Source organism: Manis javanica, chromosome 4 (assembly GCF_040802235.1).
Source record: "Manis javanica isolate MJ-LG chromosome 4, MJ_LKY, whole genome shotgun sequence".
In the NCBI taxonomy this organism is placed as follows: domain Eukaryota; kingdom Metazoa; phylum Chordata; class Mammalia; order Pholidota; family Manidae; genus Manis; species Manis javanica.
In genome coordinates, this window is record NC_133159.1 from 180,524,612 (window position 1) to 180,552,116 (window position 27,505).

The 27,505-nt window shown below is 57.0% G+C and overlaps 1 protein-coding gene and 1 long non-coding RNA gene across 11 annotated transcripts in view; one reads left to right on the forward strand and one right to left on the reverse strand.

Moving 5' to 3' along the window:
• The window catches only part of RBFOX3 (RNA binding fox-1 homolog 3), a 425,191-nt gene that overhangs the window by 131,936 nt on the left and 265,750 nt on the right, over positions 1 to 27,505 (reverse strand). The window lies entirely within an intron of this gene.
• LOC118968173 (uncharacterized) lies at positions 880 to 14,257 on the forward strand. Its single transcript, XR_005055696.2, has 3 exons — positions 880 to 1,161; positions 1,934 to 2,100; positions 13,999 to 14,257. It is a non-coding gene; the product is annotated as an uncharacterized lncRNA (long non-coding RNA).

Genomic DNA, 27,505 nt, shown 5'->3' on the forward strand with positions numbered 1-27,505 from the left:
CCCCCACAAAGACATGCCCAAGTCCAGACCCCCAGAACCTGTGAATGTGACCTTATTTGGAGGAAGGGTCTTTGCAAATATGTTTAAGTCACAGATCTGGAGAGGAGATCGTTCTGGATGTAGGGTGGGCCCCAAATCCAATGATTAGTGTCCCTCTGTGAGCAGGGAGGGAGACGTGAGACACAAGCACTGGGGAGAGGCAGAGACTGGAGGGGCGCAGCCACAGCCACACAGCCCCGGGGCTGTGAGGGGCAGGAAGGAATCCCCCTGCAGTCTCTGGGGTGGGGCAAGGCCCTGCAGACACCTGAATTTTAGCCTTTTGGCCTCTGAGAGAGAATCCATTTCTGTTGTTTTAGGCTGCCAGTTTGTGGGGTTTTGTTACAGCGGCCCCAGGACGCTCACACACGCGCGCTCTGGCCTGGAGCTTGCCCCTGGCAGGCACCTTGTCCCCGGTTCACCTGCCTGGTTCTTTCTGCCTCACCCCTGGGCCCCCCGCAAATCCTGCCCAGAGGACAGGCCCTGTGCACGCTGCTGGGGCAGGTGTGCTCCAAAGGCCTGCCTCGCCTGGTGGTTTCTCCTGGCTGCTGGTCCCTTTGCGGGAATGTGCCCAGCAGGAGGGATGGGGAAGTGGCCTCAACATCGGCTTGTGATTGCTGCCCTGGGGGCCCCTCAGGCCAGGAGAAGGCAGATGTGTGGCAAAAAATCAAGCACAGCCCCAAATGTGTCCAGAATCTGTCCAGAGCCAGCCTTCAACCACCTTCTCAGCAGGCACCATGCCCAGCCCAGGGGCAGTGTGGAGACCGGGTGGACAGGATCCTCCATCTGCCTTTGAAAGGTCCAAAAGTGGAAAGCAAATAGTTCCAAGGAACGGAACTTCTCGCTCTCCTTTGCCTACAGGAAAGCTCCCGAGGAGGCGAGACCCTGCGAGCTTGCTCTTCAGTTTTTAAATTTAATGGTGGTTTCTGCCCCAAAGTTGGCCCTGGGGGTCCACAATTATTAACTGTGTTCCGGTGGTTCTGGCAGCCGCTGGCCCCAGGACTCGGAGCCTTTCATTTAACAAGGGCTTAACCTGCAGCCAGCGAGTCTCTGTCCTCCCTCCTTGGCGTCCCTTCCCTACTCGTCTCTCCCGAAGGACCCATCAGAAGCCTTTTGAAAACCCAGGTAAATTATGTCCACTGGGCTGCTGGGATGCCTGCCATTTTATTAACTTTTTGGAGCGCTCTGGTGAGTTCGAGAGCCCGATTTCCTTTTAGATACATGGAGCATTTGACCTCATTACCTCTGGGCATACAGGTCTGCAATTTCCAGGGTCTCCCTGGCTGATGTTAGCGACTTTCCAATTTCCAGAGAGGGCTTAGTGTCCAAAGCCCTTTCCAGATCACCCCTATTTTATATGTTCTAATTCCATTAGGTGAATCCGCTCCCATTCCCGAGATTTACTGGGGTGGGATTTCGCAGGTAAGCTTATAAACTGCTTTCTGAGCACCCGAGGCCGGGAGGGCCTGCCAACTGTGTGCAGCTTGTGTGCGTCCGCGGCTGTGGGGACCTGGACAGGTGACTCAGAACTGGCTCCGGGTGGGGGGCCCATGTAGCTCTTGTCACGAAGGGCTGTGGGTCAGCATCCAGATTGCTTAGGTAGCAGGGATTTCAGTTCGTCCGTCACAAATGCTGCCCAAACCTGCTGGCGCTGTAACAGACGCACACCGGAGCGGCCCGTGGCCGCGGGCAGTAGAGTTACGAGTCCCTGGGCGCCGCCATCGTGGTCTCTGCCCCCAACTCACGCGGGCACATGTTGGCTGCCTCTTCTCTTGGCTACATTTCTGCCCTTGGAGGGAGGCGTCCTGCCTGCCTTGGTTCGACCAGCTCCCACTCCTGCCGGCCCCGCTTTCTGTCGCCTCATTTGCTCTCATCGGGCGATTTCTGTGTTTTGCAGGGATTGTTCTCTGTGAGAGGCGCTTTTCTGGCACCTTTCTTGAGGGACATTATTTGCCATCATCAAGGATGGATTGTGCTGCGTGTTACCTGCGACTGTACCTGTGTGCACCCAAAGGGCTTCCCGGCACAGAGCCTCTGAAACTCACGGAATTTCTCCAGTGATAGGTGGGTCCTTGTCATGCTAATGAGACAACTAAGGGTGGTCCCCTAAGTCACTTTGGGATGGGGGTGGGTCACCAGCCTCCTGATTAGAGGGTTGGAATATCAGACCAGCCCATTCTCTGGAGGGGCTGGAGATGAAGTTCAGTGGAGTGGCCAATGGTTTAATCAGTCATGCGTATGTAACAAAACCCTGGTAAAAACCCCGGGCGCTGGGCCTGGGGGCAGCTTCCTGAGGGGCAGCACATGGATGTGGTCCATGCCCGATGCCACAGGGGCAGGGCATGGCAGCTCTGAGCTCTGACCCAGATCTTGCCCTGCATGTGTCCTTCATAATCCAACTGTAATTGCAGGTTTTCTCGAGTCTGAGACATTCTAGCAGATATAGAACTCAGGGGTCATGGGAACCCCTGAACTGAAAGCTGATAGGTCAGAGTGTGAATGGCCTCCAAGACTTTCAGCTGGTGCCTGCAGTCTGGCGGCCTTGTGGAGGATGGGGTCTGAGGCCAACTCTGGGTGGTGGGTGCCAGAATGGCACTGCAGCGCCCCCCCCCAGGATGGAAATGGGTCCGATGTCAGAGCCAGCATCTCTGCATCGGGGTCTAAGCCCCAGCTCTGTGTCTGGGGTGTCATGTTTTGGCGAGGCACTTAGCTGATGGGGTTGGGATGGATGATCTCCACGGTCTGCCAGCTCCGAAATGTGACCAGAGGCACCTGGGCTCTCGGTCCTGCTGTTGGGAGCCCCGGCTGCTGCCATTCCTCTGGGAGAGAGCCCCTGAGCCACGGAGGCTGCCAGGGAAGTCCAAGTGTGGTAATCTGGGTATAGTGAGTGGCAGGTGAGGAGAAGCTGACATGCCCAGGGCGGGGAAGAATGCACCCCCAGCTTCAGTTCTGGATGGTGTGGGGTGCGGCACGGGGGTTTTTAGTATTTCCACCCCCTATCCCAGATCACGACTTCACCCTGCCCAGGTCATACCTCCCTCAGTCTCGTTGCAAATTCCCCTTTCCCCCCGGTGGTTTCTAACCTCCTCTTTTCGCTCCATCATCTGCTGGCCCCCCCAGTGCCTGGAAAGCCCCAGAAGCACACTGGGAGCCCACACTGTGCGCTGGCGTCCACCATGGGGCATGGAGACTCCAGGTCAGTAGGCGTCACACGTCAGCCAGCCCGCCTTGGCTGACACCCACACACTTTGCTATGACCCCCAGTGCTTCGGAGTCCACCATGCGCCCCCTCCCAGCCCATTCCCAGAAGTTCCCCAAAATAATAAGGGTTTCCCTGGAAATTACTGAGATTTGCCTCCTTATAATTTCCCCATTGGTCTGGGTTCTACCTGCTGGACCACAAAGGTCAAGTTCAACCTCTTCCTCCAAGACAGACCTGTGGCTTTTCATTTTGGGGCTGGCTGCTCACCCTCCCACATTCCAGCCCTGTAGGGTCCCCAGGTGTGTGGCCACCTGCAGCTGGAGCTTCTAGGCCAGGCCTCCTCCACCTTCATGGGAAAATGAAACCAACCTGCTCCTCTGCCACCCCAACTATCTGGCCCAAGTCCATTCTAAATCTCCCCTCCTCCGTCTGGGCCCTCCTGGCATGGGCCACACTCCTGGCCTGGTGGACCCCAGGGGCTGTGCCAGTCCATCTCCCTCTTCTCATCTCCTGTTCCTTGGCTTCCTGTTCACCAGCCTGTGAACCCTGTGCCCACCTCGCTGCCCCTGCTCACTGCCGCACCCACCCCATGCACCAGCATTCCGGCTCCATTCCTCCCACAGGGGATGTCGATTTCTAACCTCATAGGACAGCTTGTCCCTTGTCCCCAGAAATTTCTCCTCTCCTCTGCCTGTCTTTAAACCCTTCCTTGTCAGCTTAGAGGCTATTCTGGGATGAATAGTGGCCCCCCAAAAGTCACATTCACCTGGAACCTCGGTTTGTGACCTTATTTGGAAACAGGGTTTTTGCAGACGCAATTAGTTAAGATGAGATCACATTGGATGAAGTGGCCCTAAATCCAATGACTGATGTCCTTACAAGAAGGGGGGATTTGTGCAGCGATACAGGTGCCCAGACATACACAGGGAAGATGCCAAGTGAGGATGGAGGCAGAGATGGGGAGCCAGGGGGTGCTAAGGGTGGCTAGAAGCTGACAAAGAAAGGAAAGCCATTCCCTAGACCTTCAGAGGGGCACAGCCCTGCCGACACCGTGACCTCAGATCTCTGGCCTCCAGAACGAAGAGCATAAAATCCAGTTGTTTTAAGCTGCACAGCCTGTAGTAATTTGTTACAGGAGCCAAAGGAGACTCATACAGATGCTGACTCGGTCTTCTAAAGCATCACATTGTCCTTGCCCCTTCGGCGTGTACTACGTGCTCAGAGTTCAAAGCCACATCTCCCTGTGTGCTGGGCCTGTCCACTTGGGGTGCCACGATACCCTAAACCTCCATGGCTGATCTCACTGCCCATCTCCAGGTCTCCTGTGTTCCCCATCATAAGGGCTTACATTGCCTGTACCTGTTCCTGCAGCAAACACCAGGCTCCATCCTCCATGCTGCTATCAGATGCTTCCCCTCCTGCCATTAACGTGCCCCTGCTCTATGACCTTTTGCCCCTGGGCTGGGACGACGACTGCCATGTCTCACAGGAGAGTCGTGCTGCAGGGCTCTGAGCCAGGACACAGCACTGAACGGGGCATCCAGAGACACAGGGGCTGGACGAGGGCACTGGGCAGGGACGGAGCCGACTGTGACAGCTTGCTCCCTCTCCCTGGGGCCTGAGGAAGGTGGCGGGGTGGCTCTGTCACTATGACTCCTGTCGCCGGAGGCCAATCCACACACCAGAGCTGCGGAGGCAATGGCCTTTGCCCGCTGGGATGGCCGTGACGGTCGCCTGGCGCCGCGCACCTTCTTTATTCCCCTCTGGCAGGTAAGTGCGTGAGACATAACGGTTCAGTGCCTGGTCCGAGGTCATACAACAAGACATCAGGGCTGGAACTCAGACCCATTTGTTTCTGGACTCCAAAACCCAAGGCCAACTTAATTTGGGGGCTCCGTGCAGAATGACAAAGTGGCCCCTGGTTCGAAGAGCACTGTGATTTCAGGACAGAGACAGCAGAGCCCTTGGCCAGTCCAGGTGCCCTGAGGCCGCCCGGCCCAGCTCGGCTGTCAGCCGCTGGCCCCAGCCAGCCCCCAGCCCGCGCTTTCCTCCTGCCATCGGGCCTTTTCAGAACCCCCCTGTAGGGATGGAGGATGCCTGGGCCAGGTCACCCCCAACCAAGCCCTTCTCCTGCTTCCGCCTCCTCCTACCCGACCTCATTACGGCCACAAGCTCCCACCCTGGCTGCTTTGTCGGGCAGCCCTGGGCAAACCACCAAGCCTCTCTGGACTCCTGTTTCCTCATGAAAACAATAAGGAGTCATGTGATAAAAGGGTGTGGGGCCCCCACAGAGTGTCACCTGTCAAGCAAAGAAAAGAGGTTGGCCCCACTTGCATGCTTGCACATCTGCCCAGATGGCAGGGCCTGGAGGTGCAGAGCTCCCACCCCAGCCCACATGAGCACAGGGTCCAGGCCAGCCACCAGCTGCGCGGGGCCTGCCGCCCACCGGGCCCCACTGGTCCTGTGCGGGAATACCTCCTTTCGTCCCCTCAACAGCCCTCCTGCTGGCCAGTCAGGACGGGCTCCTTTTTCCAGGGGAGGGCGCTGAGGCCGAGAGGAGCAGGAAGCCGCTGGAGTCACGCAGCTGGCAAGGGCAGGGCTGGGGAGTGAGCCAACTCCTGCCACAGAGGAGCCTGGCCTGGCCCCCAGGGAGCTGGCCAGGCCACGGCCACCTGCCTCCCTGTGAGCACACCTCTTCAGGGGCTGGTGACTCAGCTCGGGCGTGCCCCAGACAAGCACGCGGAGGGGCGGTCAGGCGTCGGCTGGACCACTGAGCTGGGGCGGGGCAGGCGCTGACCCTGAGCACACAGCTGCCTGTCTGTCCCCAGCCATCTGCGTCTTCCTGTCTGAGCACTGTTATCCCACCTCTGACCCTTCTCAGGGCGGACCCCTGCCCTTGGGTGGGAGACCGGGGGCTCTGGATGTCTGAATGCTGCAGAGAGCAGACATCTGGGCCTGGCGGCCTCAGGTTTCTGATTTATTAGATAGAGGAAACAGCTCCCACCTCCTGGGGTGGCAGTGAAGATTAAGCGAGTGGGCACTTTTAATTACGCAGCGTGGAGCCTGGCACAAAGTAAGCACTCAGCACAAGTGAGGCACCTCAGTGGTGCTCCCCACCATCAGAGGGGGGAACCAGGCCCTGGGAAGGGGGGCGGTTGGGGGTTCTGAACCTGGGAGGGGCAGGTCTGGCCTCTTTCCTCCCCTGCTGGAGGCTGTTCCCAGTCCTGGGCGCAGAGAGCCCCAGGGTGCTGGGAAATGCACATGTGGTCAGCGTGGCAGCGGGGTCTCTTCCCTGTAATATATATAGGCGGGGGCATAGCTAATGCATCTCCACACATCCAATTCCTGGTCCCCATCCCAAGAAATGGCTCCACCATCCACACAGTTGTTCAGCTCAAAGCCAGGAGTCATTCTGGATTCTTCTCCGTCTCCTTGCCTGACCGCCCCCCTCACTGCTGGCCTGAGCCAATTGTCAGCAAGTGCCCCCACGGAGCCATGTTGGCTGAGTGGCTCTGCTGCCCAGCACTGGCCATGGGCAGCTCTCTGCAGGAGGTGGCGGAGGCAGCACCCTCATCCCCAAAGAGTGCAAGCGCTAATCGCAGAGGCGACCCAACCCCACACACCATGTGACCGAGGGCCCATCTCCAATGGGATTGGAAGTGAGCGGTGCATTCAGAAAAAGCCAAGGCAGACAGTAGGCGCCCGTGAAAGGGGGCCGTGGCTTGGCTTGGTGATGAACAAGCAGTGCTGACCTTCCCTTTAAAAACAGAGTTAAACATGACCCAGAGAAATGAGAACACATGTCCAAACAAGCATGTGTCCATGTGTGCTCACAGATGCCCCACAGTGCAAACAGCCCAAGGTTATCAGCTGACAACGGGATGAACAAAGGTGGTCCATCCATGCAGGGGAGCATCACTCAGCCACGAGAAGGGATGGAGGCCCGACCCCCACTGCTGTGTGGAGGGGCCTTAGAACACGACGCGGGGTGAAAGAAGCCTGCACAGAGGCCCCGTACTGTACGACATGGTGGGTGTGAAGTGCCCAGAGCAGGTACATCCATAAGACAGAAAGCAGATTAGGGGCTGCCTGGGGCTTAGAGCTTGGGGAGGAGGCGGGGAACCGCTGATGGGGACGGGGTTTCTTTTTGGAGTGATGAAGATGGTCTAAAAGAGTTTGTGGTGATGGTTGCACACCTCTGTGCTACATAACACCCATGTACTGTGCACTTTGAGTGGGTGACTTGTACGGTGTGTCAACTCTCTCTCGAAGCTGTTATTTAAGAGTGTTTGCTGACCCATCTCACTGCCTGGGCACGTCTCAGCGTTTCTGTGCATTGGCTGGACCACAGCCCGCTGAGCAGGAATGGCTATCACCCCACGTACAAGCAGGGCCGAGGGTGGAGAGTTTATTCGCCCACCTCGCGGGGCTGGGAGGGCTGGCACAGGAGTCCCATGCTCCACCCCTGCAGCCTCTGCTGCTGAGAGGGCTCGTGGCCACCCTGCTCTGGGCTGCGGGCCCGCCGCGAGGCTGCTCATGCTGCCAGCCCAAGTCCCATCTGCAGGGCGGGGTGGGCAGCAGGTGGGGGACACTGGGCAGTGTGAGCCCCGCATTCCACCAGGGACCAGAGGACATGGGAGTGCCGGGCCGGGCTGCCCTGCCCCTCCGGGGTCAGTCCACCTTGCTCCCCTCAGCGGCCCCAGATTTGGGCTGTGTTCTCCCCACCCCACTGCACTGCCAGCTCTGCCCAAGTCCTCCACGATCTGAGGCCCCTGGGATGGGGGTGCAGAGAACTGCAGCTCTTCCTGTACCTTGTACTGTAAATACAGATATAAGTATTACAATTTAGTTTAATATTTAATATAACCGGGTTAATAAGCATTCCAAACTCCATAAATAATCATTAGCTGAAGGTTCTAATTGTGCTGATGGGATCCGACTTCATGACTAATTTAAAGACCAGAAGACATTCCCATATTCAGCTCCCCGAAACACTGTAAATTAACCTGCAGCCCCATCTCCATACTTAGAGCCAATGGGTATGCCAGGGAGCGGGTGGGTGGCTGTGGCCTTTGCCCAAGCTGCCCCAAGCACACCGCCTGGCTGGACGGGGAGCTGGCAGGCTACCCCTGTGGGGCCTCAGAAAAGCCACTGGTCAGGGGACGAAGTCTGCAGTTGAGAGCCAAGTGCCAGGAGGGGTCTGGCTGGGGTGCAGGGCCTGGCGGCTGGCAGAACAAGCTGCTTGCAAAGGAAAGTAGAGCAGGGTAGGCAGCATGTTGGCAAGTCCTGTGACTCAGGGGAGGCATGTATAAATCACCAGCCCTGGCACCCTCCTCGGCGGCCTGCGGGCCCTGCTCACCCCAGGCAGGGTGGTCCAGCAGATGAGAGGTTGTCCCAGTTGGGCTCTGGGTGTGGCCACCCATGGGGGTTCCAGGGTTCCTGCCCCAGCAAAACCCCAGGAGCTACACAGGTGCAGCATCAGGTCTCAACCCCAGGACAGCTTGGACTGCAAATGTACCCAAAATCCCACGATTTTAGGGGTGTGTGGAGATGATAAGGTGCCACATCTGAAACTGGGGTCATCCCAGCAGACTGAAGACAAGGGGTGACAATAGGCCTGGGGGCTTTGTCCCCTCCCCTGGTCCTCAGCCCGCTCTCCAGCACTGGGAGGTGGGCAGCACCAGTGCATCCACACCCCTGTCCCGGGTCCCACAGCTCCAGGCTACCAGCAGAAGCAGCATCAGGGCAAAGAGGGTCTCCACCCCCTGCTCAGAAAAGCCAAGGGACCGGCTCCTGGCACCCAGGTGGAGGGCAAGGCCGCTGGTGCTGAGCGGTCTAGGGGGATGGCTCAGTTACGGCCACATCACACCTATTCCCAGAATGGGCTAGAAGCCACGCCCTTCCTAACACTCCTATTAGCTGCTTCAGCCTGGCAGGAGCCCCCACCCCGCAGAATCCCACCAGAAGTTGCCTACCCAGTGCGGTGGGAACCAGGGAATGTGCTGGCCCCACCTGGCCTGTGTGCTTGGCCCTCGCCCCTGCCCTGGCCAGACTCAAACCTCAGCCCTGTGCTCCAACCACAGCCATCAGGCTGGGGACGCTGGTGAATTAACCACCCAGCTCCTGCTGTGGGGGAAGGCTGCGGCTGCCGCCTGGGCACACGGGAGGAGACAGCGTGGCCTGGCCCAGCCCTCCAGTGACAGATGAAGCAGTGGGAGCCTGGAGGGGCAGGTCACATGGCCAAGAAGGGCCGAGCTGGCCTCTGGACCTGCTGTGCCCGTCGCTCCCCGCGGGACCAGCTGGCTTGGATGGAGCAGGATCCTTCACTCTGTCATCTCACTTACCCTCTTGCGTGCTCCCCTCACACTTCTTTGATTGTGTGCCAGTTACACACCCATTTCATAGGTGAGGAAACTGAGGGCCCAGTCACCTGACCATGAATTGTCAGAGCTGGGACCCAAATCCTGGTGTGCCATAGACCTGCGCTGTGATGAGGAGGCTGGGGGTGGGGGCTGGCGACGGGGGAGATGGGTATGGGAGGTGCTCCCGGTTCTTGGGAGCCAGCAGGAAAAAGACACCAGCCACCTTGGCAGGCCATGTGTCTCTGTTCCCTGGGCTGGGCACTGTGGGCACCTGGGACCAGGCGCATAATAGGTGCTCGGTTTCCTGACAGAGTGGAACAGTGCTGGTGTGCCTACCTCCTACGAGGTCTGTAAGTGTCCCTCCTCTAAGTCTCTGTGTTCTGGGACCGCTAATCATGCCAGGGCACTGGTGGGGGACGGCTGTCCTGGCGGGCAGCCCCTCTGCAGCAGTGATGCAGAGTTTACCTCCCCGTGGACGCCTGACCGAGGGAATGAGCGGCCGTGTGCCACCTTCCAGAACACGTGAGCGTCCCTGCTGCCCACTACTCCTCGCGCCCTTTCCGCCCAGCGAGTGTTTGCTCAGTGAATGCAGACTCCCTGTAGGAGTGGTCTCTGCCCCCTCCAGCTAGCAGACTGGCTGCAGAGAGGCAGACCCTGACCAGTGGGGACTCTGGGCTCCGCCTGCCTGCCAGTGGGTCACATTCTCCGAAAAGGGGATGCAGATTAGTGTCTGCCCATGAGAAAACTAGAGAAAGGACCAGAGTTGTTCAGGGAGGAGCTATTGGCTATTGGGGGTCCAGGAGAGCTTGATTTTTTTTTCTGGTGGTGGGGGGCAGGCAGAGGTTAAAGGGTGGCAGTGGTGGAGTGACCTGGAAAGGGTTGTCAGGGATGGAGCTGGGCCCCCCTCAGATTCTTCTGTTGAAGCCCTAGCCCTAAGGTGACTATTTGGAGACGGGGCCTTTCAGGAGGTGATTAAGGTTAAATGAGGTCACTGGGGGGGGCCGCGATCTGATGTCGTTCGTTAATGTCTTCATAAGAAGAGGAAGGGACACAGAAGACCTCTCTGTCCCCAAGTGCAAGAGGAAAGGTCATGCGAGGACAGTGAGAAGGGGCCTCAGCATAGCCCACCTGCTGGCACCCCGGCCCGAGGCATCCAACCTCTAGAGCCCCGAGAAAATAAATGTCCGCGGTTCAGCTGCCCGGCAGGTGCGTCCGTTATGGTGGCTGCGCTGGGCCAACACAGTGGTGTGGCGGCATGGAAGGTGGGAGGCTGAGTCTCAGACATGCGGATGGTGCTGGGTGTGCAAATATGTCCTTTCACAAGTGCAGTAGAAGATAAGCACATGATTTTACTGCCAAATTGCAAGAATGGTGCTTCACCTGTTATGTAGCTGCAGTTCTTAGACCCCACACTCAAAGGTCTGAGCGTAAGTGGTGGCTGCCTGCTGCCCGGGACGTGGGCTCCCAGGCGCCACGGCAGCTGCAGGACACGCCCCCTCAAGGACGCTCTCGCATCTCCTCCGTGAAGCTGGGTGGGAAGGAAGGGACCCTGACTCTGTGCTCTTCCACTCACTCCCACCACCCACCAGCTCCCCTGGAACTCACGGGGAATGCCTTGGGATTCAAAGCAGCAGAGAGAGGAGAGAGGAGTGTGCGTGAGTTTGTGAGTGTGTGTGTGAGTATGTATGTGTGTGTTTGTGAGTGTGTGTGCGTGTGGTGTCCTTCCCAGAACACCCTAGAGCCGAGGCGCAGTGGGTGGGCCGGAGGGAAGATGACACGTCCCCAGTGAGAAGGCCACCATACCCAAAGCAGACCAGGACAACAGGCACAAGTGCAGTCAGAAGTCACAGCTGACACCCACGTGCACATGTGTGTACACACACCTCTCTAAGAAAGCCACCAACCCCTCCAAAGGAAATGCACAGGGCCCGCACGGGGTGATGGGTGAGCAGGCCATGTGACAACTTGTCCAGGAGATGTAGGTGCTGGGGAACCGGCGGGCTACACACACACACACACACACACACACTTGGAGTCTGGGTACAAGCCGGACAAACTTTCCTCAGCCCCCTGCCTAAGGGAAGCCTCCCCCTGCCTTGAGTAGCTGGGCGCACCTTCAGAATAGCTTGGCCCCTCCTGGTGACACCTTTGCAGGGAACGCGCTCATTCCCGCAGCGTGCATTTTAGAGTGGATGGCAGTATAATTGAGTCGTAGTTATGTGAGGGGGTTAAAGGGACACATGGGCTGGGGGGGCTGGGGCAAATGGCATGGCCACGTGGTGTGCGCATCCTTGGGTGGGAGCAGAGCAGAGCAGAGTGACCCAGAGCCCCTGGCTTCCTCTGCACCTCCATGAGCTCATGCTGGGGGTTGTCCTGAGACCAGGGCACAGCACAAAGCCAGGTGGCATCCCTACCGTTTCCATTACAGGGAGGCTGCGGGCACGTGGGGCATGGCTCTGCTCTCCATCATGTGTTTCTTAGCACGTTCCAGGCAGAACCTTCCATAAATCAGGGGAAGAAGAGAGGAGGCCATGAAGTGAGCCCGGGAGTGAGGGAAGGGCCTGCCTGGCTCTCATTTCCAGCCCACGTGCGTCACCCACCTGTCAGGTGGAGGTAGTGGATTCGGCAAGAGCTTCCGAGCCAGACGGACCTGGGCCCCAGTCCCCAGCACAGCCAGCTGGTGGTCTTGAGGTTTCTGTCTTTGAACCTGAGCCTGTGTGTCTTTGAGGTGAGAACAACCTTGCCAGCTTGGGGGAAGGAGGCAGCTTTGTGAGGGTGACTCTGCAGGTGCCCCATGGGTGCACCGTCCTGCTGGGATGGCCCTGCCCCCCTTTGGATATTGCATCAGCACTCACAGCCCTGCACCGCCGGAATCCTGCTCAGGGACCTTGCTGGGTCTTGCTGGGGTTCGCAACCCACGGGTGGTGTATGGATTTATCTGCCATCCGACAAGGACTTTTAACACATCAAAAGGTGTTAAAATCAGTAAGTGGCCTTGGGGTTTTGAGGTTTTTTTTTTTAAGTAAATACATGCTTAGTCTTTCACTTGGTCAGGCTCCTGGGCAGGAGCTTCGGTGCTCAAAGACCCTGATGAAGGGAGCGGTCAACAGGGAAATAAACAGCCATCAGGCTGAAAACATGGGCACAACCCTGTTAATTTGCTCATTGTTGAGCTGGTCCGCGGGCTTTGCTGAGACAAATGCATCTTGAAGGAAAACGCTGGGGGCGGGGCGGCCGGATGGCATTGATTCCGGGGCTGCTGTGTTGCGTTGCAGTTTTCTTTGCTTCTTAAGATAGTGCTGACCAGAAGCCCTCCAGCTTATTCCTGACCCAGGCACTTCTGGAACGGGCTTGGGAGAGCAAAGGGATGGGTCTGGGACACAGGCGCGGGGCGACTTTCCCGCACACACAAATCAGGAGAAGGTGGGTTGAAAACTCAAGAGAGGCAGGGCGCAGGGGTGGTGCTGAGAGGGAGCCGCAGTGCTGGCCGGAGAAAGTACAGGCAAAGTTCCATGTCGAAACGTTTTCCCCCTGAGGGATTCGCTGATGCATTTCCCTTTTAGAAAAGGGTTCTTTTCTGCTCTCAGGAGTTTAATTTCATTCCAAATGAAAAACGACGTGAGTGAGTTGGACCAGCGGCTCGGACCCCGCCTGAACTCCTGGCTCAATGCTCTTCATGTTTATTTAGCTGGAAGCCAGGCTGGGAAGCAGTTCCCTGCACCAAGGCCGAGGAGAGAGGGCGTGCGGGGAGGAGGTTTGCTGCATGGACGTGTGGTGTGGGGCAGGCTGACCATTCAGATGGGGTCCTTGAGGAGCAAGACGACAGGCTGAGAGGGACAGGCCATCTCTGCTGGGGGCTGGTCCCACATGCCTGAGCCCCTCGGGATGTAGATGCGTGAGGCAGGCGGTCCTCACTCCCCGAGCATCCCTGGGACCTGGGCGCGCAGTGGTTGGCTGAATGAAGTACACTGAGCGGGTCCGGAGTTCCAGGGGTTGGCTTGCTGGCAGGCTGGGGGCATCCTGGCCCCACGCAGGCTGGACAATGAGGAGGCTTCCCTGCCACACCTCTGGGGACAGACTGGCCCTCGGCGCTACTTGCTGATGTCTTTGAAGTTTAACCGACCCAGCCGACGTGCGGCGTGAGGGCCGGGATGGAACAGCCAACACCGCACGTGATCAGAGCGACTCCATTTTCAGAGCAGGCACAGAAAGTTTCCAGAAAGAAATCAAGGCAGGGGTGGGAAGAAAACTCTTGCTACAGTTGTTATTTTGCCTATGGACCAGGAGGAGCCCCTGTTAGTTGTTCGTGTTTTCTTTGTTTTGTTTTCACAGCTTCTAGAATAAATGAAGTAGATGGAAGTCTCCTCATGTTCAGACCACATTTCCTGTTTTTCACAGGTGACTGCAGTCCGTGCCTGATCAGGTGAGCTGGCGGTGGGCACTGGGACTGGGGACAGGACCTGCAGAGAGCTGTGCAGGGAGGATGTGCGCCTCTGGCCCACCTGCAGTGGGGAGTGAGTCCTGACGTCGGAACTGGGGCTCTGATTGTCACACACCAAAGACACTCCAGCAGCAGGTGGCTGTGGCCTTGAATAGTGGGTCCAACTCCTAGAACTACATTGTTTCAAAATTAAAGCATTTCCCTTTCTTCATGAAACTGCATCATCCCTTTCTCTTCGGACTTCATGTGCACCAAGTCTCTGTGAGCCTGTGCCTCACCTGGACAGCCTTGTCTCTGACCTAGGAGCCTTCTGGAGAATTGTTTATCAAGTGTGTGTGCTGTGTGGTCTGGGTTAGGATATTTAGTAACTTTCCTGACCGTTTTGTTCATCATCCCCAAATTCATAACCTGAGCATCTTGTTCAGAAAACAGTAGCAATGATGAGAGTCACAAATAAGCGGGGGTTATGGTGATCCAGCACCAGAGGGGGCAGGGGCCAGGCTCGCAGATGGGTCCTCAGGCCTGTCCTGGAGGACTGTGGGGTCGTGGAGGGGCCAGAGAGATGGCAGGCTGGACCCTTAACCCTCTCTCAGCCCAGGGTTCGGAGGCAGGAGGGGCAGCCGCAGACCTGGAGTGTAGTGAACAGTGCGGATGTGGAGCCTGCCCGGCTCCTGCCTGCAATGGTTTCGCTCAGTGGGCCTCAGTTTCTCGTCTGCCAAGTGGATCAGTGCTACCTCCCCAGGTCTCCGAGGCAGGTAGAGAGCAGCCAGCCCCTCCTGTGGGGTTTCGACCTGTGCCCAGCTCCGGCATGAAGCTGGTGTCCCCCTTTTCTATCCCAGCCCAGCGGGTGCCCCAGACACAATAAACATGCCCATAGAATTCTCACTTCCCACCCCCGGTATGCATGGCTGCTGTGGCCCTCGTGCACCATGGGTCACGTGAGGCTCTAGAGATGCTTTATCTTCATTTCTGACCATCTCCAATTAGCAGCGGCTCCACATACTCTATTATCAAATTGTTTCTGCCCCAAAGCCACTCCACCTGAGTAGGTAATGATCTGTAAACAAATACTTAAACGCACCAGAGAAGCTCAAGCTTAAAGGAGCCCTGCCATGAGGCCTTGTGGTGTCCTGAATACCCATGGGTAGCACCCAGACACCCACTCTACTCCTTTACCTGCTTCGGTAAGGCTGTGTTTTTGTGCACCAGGTTCTGTTCGAGTGGGCACATCTGTCTTGCACAGAAAGTCAATGGTCAGGGAGGCCACTGGCTCTAAAACATGCTTCAGTCCCACCACCCAGCACAGTGCCCTCCTGGAAGCTGGTGCTCATGCAGAGGTCTGTGGATGTTGCTGATAAATGACCGTGGGTCACCTCTCTGAGCACTCCCAGGGACCCTATGATGTCACCTGTGGTTACATCGACTGGCATTGTGGAGGCTGGTTGGCCTGTGCCATCATGGCCACCTGGAAATTTCTAGAAGCTCCTTTCCCTTAGGACAGCCCGATAGTCCCTGGCTTCTCAGCTGCAGGGCTTAGACTCAATTGCTTGGAGCCTCAACCCCCTCCTGCAGCCACATTCCCTATGCCTCCCACTGTCATCTGCAATCCTGCTGCCCCCAGGTCTGCACCCCAGCTCTCCTGTCCTGCAGCTTGTCCCCCAAAGCTGGCAAAGCCTGTTGAACAGAATAAGCTGCAGGGAGGTGCTCAGTAGCTGTGCGGTGAGTTGCACGTCCTCACCCTGGTTTCTTCCTGACATGTGACAGAGTCGTGTGCTACCACTTCCTGCCTCACCGGCCGCCCAGGGAGGGCTGCGTCTTCACCGCCTTTTGGTAGCCCCCTGCCTGGGCCAGCCCCGTGGCTTCCTGGGCCTCTCCCTTGGTGCTGAGGAAGGGAAAAGGTGGGGACCTGAACAGCCTGAATCTGGGCTGTGCGTTAAAATGCCAGCTGGCAAGGGGAGCCCAACCCTGCTGGCTACCTCCAAGGTGGGAGGAGGGGTGCCCAGCAAAGGGGCACCCCAGAGGACACCCGTGCTCCTGTCTCCCAGCGGGTGTTGGCAGAAGCCTGGTCAAGAGTCATGGGCATCGTGGAGACAGCGCCCTCCGCTGACCCTGCAGGCAGACGCTGGCCCTCTTCCTGGGACAGGGACACTGAGACACAGCTAAGGAGCCAGGCGCAAACTCCCTCCCACAGAAGCTCTGACTTGACTCCTGGCTCGTGCGTGGGTCCCGGGCTGAGTAGAGCAGATCTATGCATATGAGGACAGCTCGCTGCGAGACCTCTGATGGTGCCCTCTGAGGGATGCTTTCCATCAGGCCAACCACAGCGTCCTTACCCCTGTGCACTGCCGTGCAGCCAGCCCTGTCCACGCTAAGGCAGAGGAGCCTTCTCGGAAAGCACCAAGCTCGCCCTGCCACACTTGGACATCCTTTCTCCAACCCACAGGAGACTGAGAGTGGGGAGTGTCTGCACAAAGAGGAAAGGAAATTGGGTTTCAATTGATTCACTTTCCCTCTAGATTAGGTTTGCATTGAGTGGGGAGGGGGCAGGGTGCCTGGGACGCCTTTTGCATCCCAGCTCAGCGTTCTCCCTCTCTGCTCCCCAGGGCTTCCATGACACATTGTCAGCAAAATCTACCACGTGGGAGCCCCAGCCAGGGGCCCTGGGCAGGACCAGTCCTGCTAACCGGAGACCCAATCAGCAGCAAGCACCTGGGCCAGGCCAGGTCATCCGGGCCACCTCCCACCCCGAGAAAGGGAGATTCTCAATGGCCCTGCACTCTGTGCGGGCACAGCCAGGGCTGAGGGAGCACACGAGAAAGAAGAAAATGGCCTTCACTGGAGGGGCAGGTCCCACACTGATCCGGGAAGAATAGATATCTCTCTTGGAAGCTTCCTGGTGTACAGGGCCATGCCGGCCACTGGCAACCTCCCTGCCCCTTGGGACTACGAGGCTCCTCAGCTGGCGGGGGGTGCCGACGGCCATGCACACCACTCTTGAGGGCAAGACTGAGGCCTCCACGTGCCCTTTTCCACCACACACACTGGTCCCCCTCACGCATGCTTACAGCTGCATAGTCCCAGTGGCCCAAGGTGTGGCCCATCCTTACAGCATAATGTGACTTGGCACTGATACGTGTTCTGCACAGATGACGCTTGGAGACACGATGCTCAGTGAATAAACCAGACCCACAAGACCACAGGTGGAAGGATCCCATTTTAAGGGAATGTCCAGAATATTTCAACCCATAGGACAGAACACAGATCAGCGGCTGACAGGGGCTGAGGGCAGGGGAGAACTGGGGTGGCTCCTAATGGCTGCGGGACTTCCTGTTGAGGAGATGACCATATCTTGAGCTGGCTAGTTCATGAACTTAATCATGGACTCCACAATGGCCGGTTTATGTTATGTGACTGTCACTTCAGTAAAATTTTGAAAAATGGAATTAAAAATAGGAATACTCCGTAGATCTTAGGGGACTCCACTGACCCACGGAGATGGGGGATGGGGTGTCTGGATCAATGCCATGCAGCTTTTCAGCTCTTTAATCTCCTACTTTTTATCTGGCCAGGGGAGTGGCAGGATAAGGGGCATTGGCTTTACCTCTGATGGCTCCCCTCACCTTCCCCTGCTTGCAGGGTTTCAGTAATCTGTTGACTGCCCTCAGCCATACCCTTAGTCCTAAGAAATCAGGAGACTCCAGACCCGCCTGCAAACATTTGGGTTTCCCCGGGTGGCTGTACCCCACACCATGTGCCAAGAGGCCACGGCAGGAAGAGTCCAAACAACCGAGGCGAGGCAGGGAGCTCACCCTCCCCTCGCCTCTGACCCTGTCCCTGCCCACGTCCTGGTCTGCGGGCGGGGATGGCGGGGGTGTGGAGGTGCAGCAAGGTGATGTGTGAGGAGCTGTAAAATACTGTGACATCTGTGTCTAGAAGGCTTGTCTAAAATGCCCAGTGCAGCCTGGGCCTGACCATCGTATCAGCTGATCCTATGATGTGGGCAAGTACTGGATATTCAATTGCATTTTCCAGGATGTTGAGTATCAGCCTGGACTCTGTTCTGCTCTGTGCTACCCTGGGCCATTGGTGAGGAGGTTTGCAGAGGTGGGGCTGGACGGGGGAACAGCCAGAAGGACCGGCTTTGTGGTGGGGACATCTGGATGCTGGGTGGCTGAACATGCGCTCGTTCCAAAGCACACTCCAGGCCTCCCTGCCAGCGCTGGCTGGCACCTGGGACATCTTCCCTTCAGCCCTGGATGGGTGGGCCACCAGCCTGGAGGTATCCCAAACTCAGCACATCTCAAGCCGAGTCCTGGAGGGCCAGCCTGCCCTGACCAGCTGTTCCCATTCTTTTCCTGGAGTAACTTCAGCTGCTCAGACCACAGCCACTGGGCACATCTGAGGCTTGTGTTGCTCTCTCACACTGCACGCCTGATCTAGCAGCTCAGGGGTCCACTCTGTGTCACCTCCACTGGGACCACCACAGGACAAGCAAACCCTGCCTACCTGGTCTGCCTGGCCCATGATTCACTGTCTACTGGCAACAAGGCAGTCAGCAGGATCCCTGGCGACGTGAGCAGGGCACTGCCACAGTCTTGCTGTGAACCCTGCAGCGGTGCCCATCCCATCTCACTAAAGCAAAGGCGAAGCCCTTGGAAAGGCCCTTCTGATCAGCCTGGTCTCCCCCGGTTGGCCATCCTGCTCCAGTGTGCCCGGGCCCACACTGTTCCACCTTCGGGTCCTTGATCAAATGTTACCTCACTTACCCTCCTCTGCCCCCGGCCCCGCTCCCCTCTGGCTTCTTGCTCACAGCCTGTCCCCCTCAGTGCCACGGGCGCTCCCGAGCCCTCAGACCCCAGCATGCTGCTTGGTGCTTGTTGGAAACCAGTGAACATGCAGCAAACAAGCTGAGTGTTAGAAAGGAACAGGGCAAAGGCAGGCAGTTCTGCAGGTGCCCCCAGGCCTACCACAGACGGATACTTGCAAAGGCGAGAGAAGCTGCAAACGCAGAAATATGCCACGTCTGACCCCCAGAGAAAGTCCTTGCACGGCTCGAGCTGCCCCAAATAGTCTTCCCCTTTCTAGACCCAACTTCCCGAAAGCGCGACCCCTTAACCGCTGCCCCCTTCCATTCTCTCCCAGACCCCTGGGGCCTGGCTTCTAGCCACCCACTTCTGGGCAAACTGCCATCATGAGACTTCCCGCCTGCAGACCCCGAGCGCGTCTCTCCATATTCCCGGCACCTCTCGCCCACCTCTCCTCATTCCTGAGGACCTCTGTTGCCCCATCTGGCGAGTGTCTGGTTCTCCTTCTGTCCCCCTGGCCTGTCTTCACTGACCTCAGTCAGTGGAATGATCTTACCCACCTCTGGGGTTCAGCTTCCCCTAAATGACCCCCGGTTGATACATCTGACCCCACACCTTACTCTGAGAGACGGTGGGGCAGGGAGAGGGTTCTAGACCCAAGAAGCATGGTTGGAGTAGCATGGAAGGAGATAACTGGCTCTGGGGACCGACCTGATCAGGGTGATGGAATGAGGGGATGAGCGACAGGAACCAGCTCAGGGGACACATCAGGAGATGTCACTGACGTGGGAAACAGCCAGAGAAGTCACTCATGGGTATCTTCCGGTGGTCTTCCTACTGGGGCGGCTCTGGATGCCCCTTGAATGAAAAACTGGACTTTTGCTGCCCATTGTGCCCCAGAAGAACCCCCTGCAGAGGCAGAGAAGGGGCCCTGGGCTGCTCTGGTGGCCCTGGCCAGCTCCTCCACCCCCCCGGTGGTCTCAAGTCTGAGCCGATGGCTGTCAACGTGGGCAGAGAGGCGTCCTGGAGTCCCCTGGCTGGTCCGAGCTTTGGTCCCTTCAAGGCTGAGAAGCTGGAGGCAAAGGGATGGAGAAGAGCACAGAGTGTCCTCAAACTCGGGTCTCGTCTCTCCTGGGAGATCGACGGCCATACCAGGACCAGCTCTGTCGAGCCCTGGGCACTGAAGCCTGGTGGCGGTGCCAACCCTCAGCAGCCGTCAGCAAAGCCGAGCTCACAGGCCCCCAGCGACAGGCCTCGCCTGTGCCCTTGGCCAACAAGAGCAGCGGCCCCTAAAACATTCGTCTTTGCTGTTGAACCCACAGTCCCCTGACTTCTTCCTTCCCAGGAGTCATTCTTTTCCACGCATGATTTCACCCTCCGGCCTGACTTCCTGGCTCAGGGGACCGGCCTCCGGGACCTGCTGCTTTGGTCCTGCTGCAGGACCTGGACCCTCTAAAGCTGCTGCCAGCATCAAAGCTGCCTCCCAGCTCTTAGCCTCTGGTTCAGAACGTCCCCCAGAAAGTGGTGTATTTTATCTTTATGTGTCAGGATTTATATAAAAAGGGGATAGTTCAACTCGAAATGTAATGAGTTGGAAGAACAGCTCTCTGGTGGCTTTCTCCAGTGGACGCGGCATCAATACCATTGATTGCTAAAACTAACTAATAACACTGGGCCGGGGTGGCCAGGGACGGCTCCAGTCCTGCCTCTGAGACAGATGCAAGGAAGCTAGGCTCTTGCCTCCGAACACCCGCACCTCCAACAGGTGAGCTCCTGGAGTAATTCAGCCAGGAGGAGGAGAGGGGGCCATGTCCCGTGGGTGCCAGAACCTTCTAAGGCACTGGAAGTGCCCTGGAGGTCAGGCAGGGGTGAGCCTTGATTTCCTCATCTGGAAAATGGGCCTGCACGATTCCTCATGCTGTGCTAGTATCACAGGCTTCTTGGGATGGGGGTCCGTGGGCCACATGCCTGGCACATGGGGAGCGGTTTAATACAGGCCTGTCATTGCCCTGCTTATCCCTGGAGGGACTCTTGAGCACAGGCAGTTAGCAAATGGAATCTGAGATTGACACAAGGTCCCTTACTAAGGGCCTTCTGAGGTCAGGCCCCAGGGAAATGAATGATGTTCAGGACCAAGGTTTGCCCACATCAGAGAAGCTATAGCTTTTGACAAGGCAGATGGACAAGCGTGGATCACGTGCCTCTCATTGTTCCTCCAGAGGTTTCCTGTCTTTGTCTGATGGCTGGTGGGTGGGGAGGCTCCACCATACATGCAAAATCAATGCTTCCAAGCCCTGGTCGCTGTGCCCTTGACCACGTGGCCACCTTCTCCCAGAAGCGGCCAGTGTGTTTGGACAGGAATCATGCTGCAGTGAGGTGGGCTCTCCAGGTGGTAGGTCAGCTCAGTCCAGGTGGCTTCCTGCCTTTCTAGAAGGATTCGCTCGCCTAAGCTCTTGTCCTATTTCCCACTCCTCCTGGGACTTCAGGAGAGGAGAAACAAACGAAAAGTGTGTGTCGTGGGATGGGGAAGCAAGGGACCACCATGAAATGCTGGCCTGAGGTAAGGGGGCTATTTAGTTGGCCAAAAAAGACTCTAACAGAGAAGAAATTATTTTAAAATTAATATAATTTAAAAATTAATAGCATAAACGTTAGCTCTGAGGGTCGGAGTACTAAAGCACATGGTCACTAGAATTCCCTGCGTGGGGCCATCTCCTGTCTGGTGTGCGCCCTGGGTATAGAGAAAGGAGCTCTCTGCAGCGCCACGCTTTGGCCTCTGGGGTAACTTCATCTGCTGAGTTGGAGTGTGAGAGATAAGAAAGCTGCCGTGGGGTTGCATTCGGTGAGCTGGCCGCACGGATTTATAATTAAACATAGGAGGAATATGCAACTCTCTGCCTCAGGTGTGGGGATTTATTGAAGTGCCTGGCAAAAGCTCTTGGCAGGGATGCTCCTCTGGGCAGGAGGAACGGGCCGAGGGCACGCTCCGGAGCCCTGGATCATTAGTGCACCCCTTGAACCTGACAGTGCCTCGCCGCATCAGTGACAGGTCCTGCGGAGCCAGAACAGCTCACTGCCCAGGAGGCAGGACCAGAAATGGAGGCTTCTCTGAAGTCTTCCTTGACCTCTGTTCCCAGGGGCCCGCCACAGAGTGGGAGAGTCCCTTTTCGCCGGGACAGGCCTTGCCCTGGCCACTCCCAGAGCCTTTCTGGATGTCCCCATGTGGCTCCTCTGTGCTCAGGAGCAAGGAAGGGACTGTCTTTGCAGGCTGACTAAGAGAAACTGGGACAGCATGTGACTTAGTAAGTCTGATATAAAAACTTCAGGAGCAAAACCTTGAATTTCATAATGTTCAAGTCTTACTCCTGGGCTGGAGACATGGATCTGACCATAACTAGCTAATGAGATGCTCTCACCCAAAGCCACACCTTGGAGCCCCATTACCAGTTACCCCTGATCCCTCATTCTAGGATTTCAGCAGTGATCAATATCTAGGAGTTTCCCTAAATTATTATGAATCTTCCAGTTACCATGCCAAGGTAATAGGGAGGTTGTCTAAAATCCAAAGGATGCCATGAGCTCCAACGACAGCAGGACACATCAGAGGACAGGACCTAACGAGCATCTCAGCTGGGGACCAGGAGAGAAGCAGAGGCGAGGGAGCTCAGTGCGTACCCTTCACAGAGCCAGAAAGCGGGGTGGGGCCCCGCACACCCCCAGGACAGCGTGCATCACACTGTGCCTCAAGTGTTCTTGCCTAATCCACCCAGAGGCTGCCACCCACCCCTGGCATGGCCCCAGCACACACAAGGTGCCCAATAAATATGGGGTAAGGGAGAGAATTAAAATGCTCTGTAACGATAACATTTGTGCTCACACTTGCGCTCGGCAGTGGTCACCACCACACCCCCAGGTGCTGCCCCTGCAAGTGTCCATGCTGCCGGCTGCTCGCGATGGAGAGTAAGATGTGCCGAGTGCTCGGCCCAGATCATTCGCCTGCCTCCCCCCACTCAGTTCTGCCACCCGAGACCTCTGACTATTGTACTCAGATTCCTCCAACATGAAGCTGCCTTTGGTGGGGGTGGGAGGTTGGGGTGGGGGTGGAATTACTTGCTCCCTTTACATTGGGAAAGTAAGAAGCAAAGACTTCATTTTGGAATCAGCCTTTCTTTTGGGAGTTGGTATGAGAGACGATTCCTCCCTTAAGGCCTTGTTTTGGCTTTATGGGTTTTATATCTGGCCCCCCTCAGCCACCCTGAAAAGAGGCCCCTGCAGTGCTTGCATGGCTGTGACATCAGAAACGGAGGTGTCAGACTTCTGCTGTTTCACAAGGCTGCTATCACTAATGCCTCACATTTATATTATATTCCAGAGTTCCTCAAAGCCACTTACAGGCATTGCCTCATTTGATCCTCCCAACAGCCGGGTAGGGTCGGCAGGGGAGGTCTCAGCATCTCCACTTAACAGGTGAGGAAACTGAGAACTTGGGAGGTAGTGACCTGCCCAAGGTCACATGGGGTCAGCAGGGATTGCTGCTTGCACCAAGTCACTCCTTGGTTAATCTGCGGCTTTGAGGGATGACAAGCCAGAGAGCTAAACTGTAGCCGTGGTGTGCCGCAGAGGAGCCAGAGGGAGGAGGCGAGACCCACAGGGAGGGCGCGTCCCCAGCTGCTGTTGCAGGGTGGGGAAATGAACCAGGGCCGGGGGACCCTCAGCCGGCACAGGGTCGGCTAGAACTCAGGACGCAACAGCACACACATGGTCACCGTCTGGCTGCCAGAACAGGTGAATATTTATGCTGCAGGCTCCTAGGCTCTCCAGCTGTAGTCGGTTGGCTGCCTTATACAGTTAGGAAAACAGGGTGAATTGGACCAGCTTTCTCCTCCCCTTCAACAAGTCACTGCTTTTTCTTAACAGTTTCTCCACACTTGAAACCCCTTGGCAGAATCTTGGACTGGAGGGGAATTTAGCAGTTTAGGTGGGGCGCACCTGTTGGCAAATCCTGCATTCAGTAACCGTCCTAGTCCACCTGCACTTCCTAGAGGAACAGGGAAAGACGTAGTGTGGGAGAGACTATGAGGGTCCAGCACCACGGACAGCGGCCTTGGGTGCCTGGGGCTCCAGCAACCTCCTGAGCTCCTGGCTGGGGGCTGGCGAGGAGGCCTCAGCTTCTCTGTCCCACGCCTAGACATACATGGCACTCATTTATGGCCTGGACACCGCAGCCTGTGCTTATGGGAGCTCACGCTGATCTGCCTTCATCAAACCTGAAACTGGATTGCTGTCCCTTGTTTTCATCCATATCCCCCCCAACCCTCTTATTTAAATAACTTCCTAAAGTTTTGTTCATCAGCGGGGAGAGATTCTCCCCTAGAGGTGGGAAGGAAGAGATCGGTGCCCTGTTCAAACAGCCTGATTCTTCACCAAGACAACGATGTGGGTAAGCTTTGCTCAGAGCTCAGTTCACCTTTCTGACCACTACTCAGCCCACATCGGAGGTTCCAGGGAGGGGGACGGCCACCACGGGATGTGCTCAGACTGGGGGTCTTTTAGGAGGCTGTGGTTTTATCTGGCACCAATGGCTGGGGACGTGCGGTACTGCAGATAAATTCTGCCGCGTTTGCTCACTAAATCCACCATGCCAGAAACGCATTTGGAGGCAATCCTGCCTGCCCACAGCAGATTTTCCAGATCCTGGCAATTGGAGCATGTGAAGGATGAGATACAGCTGCTGGGTCTGATTTCTTAAATCAAGATTCTCTCTGCGGGGAGGGCAGGAGGGAAAAATTAATGCACAATCTAACAAGGTGAGGGAGGGATGCGGGGAGGGAATGCCTGCCGGCTTGGCCTCTTGCTGTATTTCGGGTAGGAGCCAATTCCTTTCCAGCAAGTTACTTCCCAGCTCAGGAAAGGGGGCGGAGCTGCCCACGAGCAGCCTGGGACAAGCTCGCCCGACTCCCAACTCAGACTGCGGGGTCTGAGTGTTTACCTGTCGTGTGATTTGCTTTTCCTGAGTTTCAGCGGCTCTTGCCACTTCACACTGGGTCTCCTGCCCTGCCCTGCCTCCCAGCCTCCTCACAACACCCGGCTCAGTGTCTCCGTGTGGGCCCAGCAGCCGCCCAAGGGAGTGATCCGGCCCTTGGCTCACCTCGCCTCCAGTGTGCGAGGATGGCCAGCCCATCATGGGTGCAAGGGTGGCAGTGCCTCGGGAGTGCTGGGGAGTTGGGGTGCAGAGGCATGTCTGGGGGTGTCTGTGGCAGGGCAGTGGAAGTGTAGCTCTTTGTAAATCACACTCAATGAGGTTTTACATAATAGATGAGTCGGCATCACTCCAGGGCTGATGGCCGTGCCCACTCTCCCACTTTCCAATTGCAGCTTGTGGGGGGCAGAGAGCTGGGGGGAGTTGAGAAGGGGTTGGAGGAGGGCAGAGGCAGAAAACGAGGTGAATTAGAGAGACTTTTGTGACATTTAATATCAATCAATTCATTTCACAGACTGCTGACAGCCAGACTCCACAGCTGAGAATTTGTGGGGCACCCCAGTGCACAGATGCAAAGAGAAAACACCTACCATCAACAAAAGATTCAAAAAAGTTTTATGAGCTCCCCCCCCCAGAAAAAACCACCGTCACCACACACAGACACACACACCTGATTTTGACTTGTCTAGGGTGCTTAGTCATTGTGTAATAATCACATCATTTGCCAGAGTCATGCTGTGTTCATAGTAGGCTTTGCAGCAGATATACATGCAGAAATGATGAGTATAGTGGGCGTTTCAGGAAACGGTGTACACAGAAGGATGGGCACAGCCTCTGATCTGGAGAGCGATCCTCCCTCTGCCCCCACCCAGGGAGCTGGGCTCGCAGGAGAGAGCCTGGTGGGGCGTGCATGCCCAGACTGGGTGGGGCGCTTCTTCCACAGCCCCCCTGCCATGAGCCTCGTCCCCTCCCTTCTCCCCCCTCCTCTCCCTCCCCCTCCAGCTGCGGTTCTTTCCTCCTGGTCTTGGCCAGTGTCTCTCTGTGTTTGTTCATCATGCCCCCAAGGCCCACTGCCTCCCTCACCTGGAGCTCCACACAGTTCCTGCTGCTCCCCTGAGCAACCCTGCTCTTGAGTTAGAAGACTGGGGTCACCCCAGTGAGTAAGAATGGCTCTCAGCAGACTTCTGACACCCTGGACTCCTAGAGATTTAGTGGCTGCACCTTCTGCAGCCCCCAGGGGATCCAATCCCCCATTACTGGCTCTTCCGTGGCCAAGGTGCCCCTCACCCACCCAGAAGCCGGCCCCATGGAGGCAAGGGGAGCCCCAGAGCTGGGTGGCCCTCCCTTGCACAGCAAGTGGGATGGGTCCAGCTCTCCCAGGTCACGTGACCACTCCTCTCCCCCCCTCCCCACCCCCCAGCATTGCTGGTGACCCAGGTCAGCAATCTCTGGGGGGAGGGTCCCTGAGAGTAGGCGGGGCTCTGGCCTCCATGAGAAACACACACAGGGATCTGACCTCTGCACTGTGCTGGCCACAGAGCGGGGCGGCCACAGGACGTCATGGCGGGATGTGCCCTTTCTGGGATGTGGGGCCTAGGGCCTGAGTTGTGTTCGATCCACGGCAGACATGACCGGGCACACTGACCAGGGCTTCCAGCCTGCCAGGGTGGTTATGCAAGAGCTGAGCCTTCAGAAACAGCAACCCCTGAAGCTGACAAGACCTCAGTGGCCCAAGATGCTCACCCACCCACCCCAACTCCTTTTAGAAGTTGTTCTGGACATTGAGCAGAAAAGCCCATTTGTTCTAAACAGTAAAATAGAATAAAAAACCCAGTAAGCCCACAAATTACAAAATCAAGCCTGTGCCTGGGAAGAGGCGATGAATATCGTGCCCCCTTCTGGCAGCTTCTCCACGTGGAGGGCGCACCACCAAGCAGATACGATGTGCATTTCGGTCAGGTCACTGGGCTCAGCAGCATCAGAGCGATAAAGCAACAGGGAAGGGAGGTGTGGGTCAGTGGACCCCAAGGCTGCCCCAGGGGCACCAAGAACATCTTCTAGGAGCAGAGAGAGACCTTGGGGGTCAGCTGCTTGGGTGGTACGCTGCTGAGAGGCAACAGAAATGCACCGGACACTGTGAAGGTGTTGGGAGGGGACAAAGATGAGTTTGCTCCTGCCCCAGGGGAGAAGACAGGCCAGCAGGCATGACATTGCTCTGTGACAGGCGATTGCAGAGCCAAATGATGTCTGAAAGGTCGGGAGGTGGTAGGGTGTGCCAGGGTGGCTGCATGGAGAAGGTGACGTCTGCGCTGAATATCAGAGGGTAAGGGGCTTTTTAGGGAGACAAGGGCTTTCTGGGCAAGGGAAGAGCATGGGCAAAGGCCCAGAGGACATGCCAGCACTTCATCTGACAAACAGTGCTGAGAAGATTCTGTCATCACACGTCGGTCCTTTGCAGAACTGGCACCTGCTGGGGCACGTGCGGGAATTACAGAGACCCACATCTTTATGTCTCTGCCCAACACTTATGCTCCCCGTGTTGGATGTGGGAGATTTGAGTGGAAGAGGTGGGGCGCTTCCAAATGGGCTGCAACATGGCACAGTCTGATGAGACGTGGTATTGACCTTGACGGCTGGAGAGACAGAAGTCAACAGACTGTCCTGGTGGCATGGATCGAT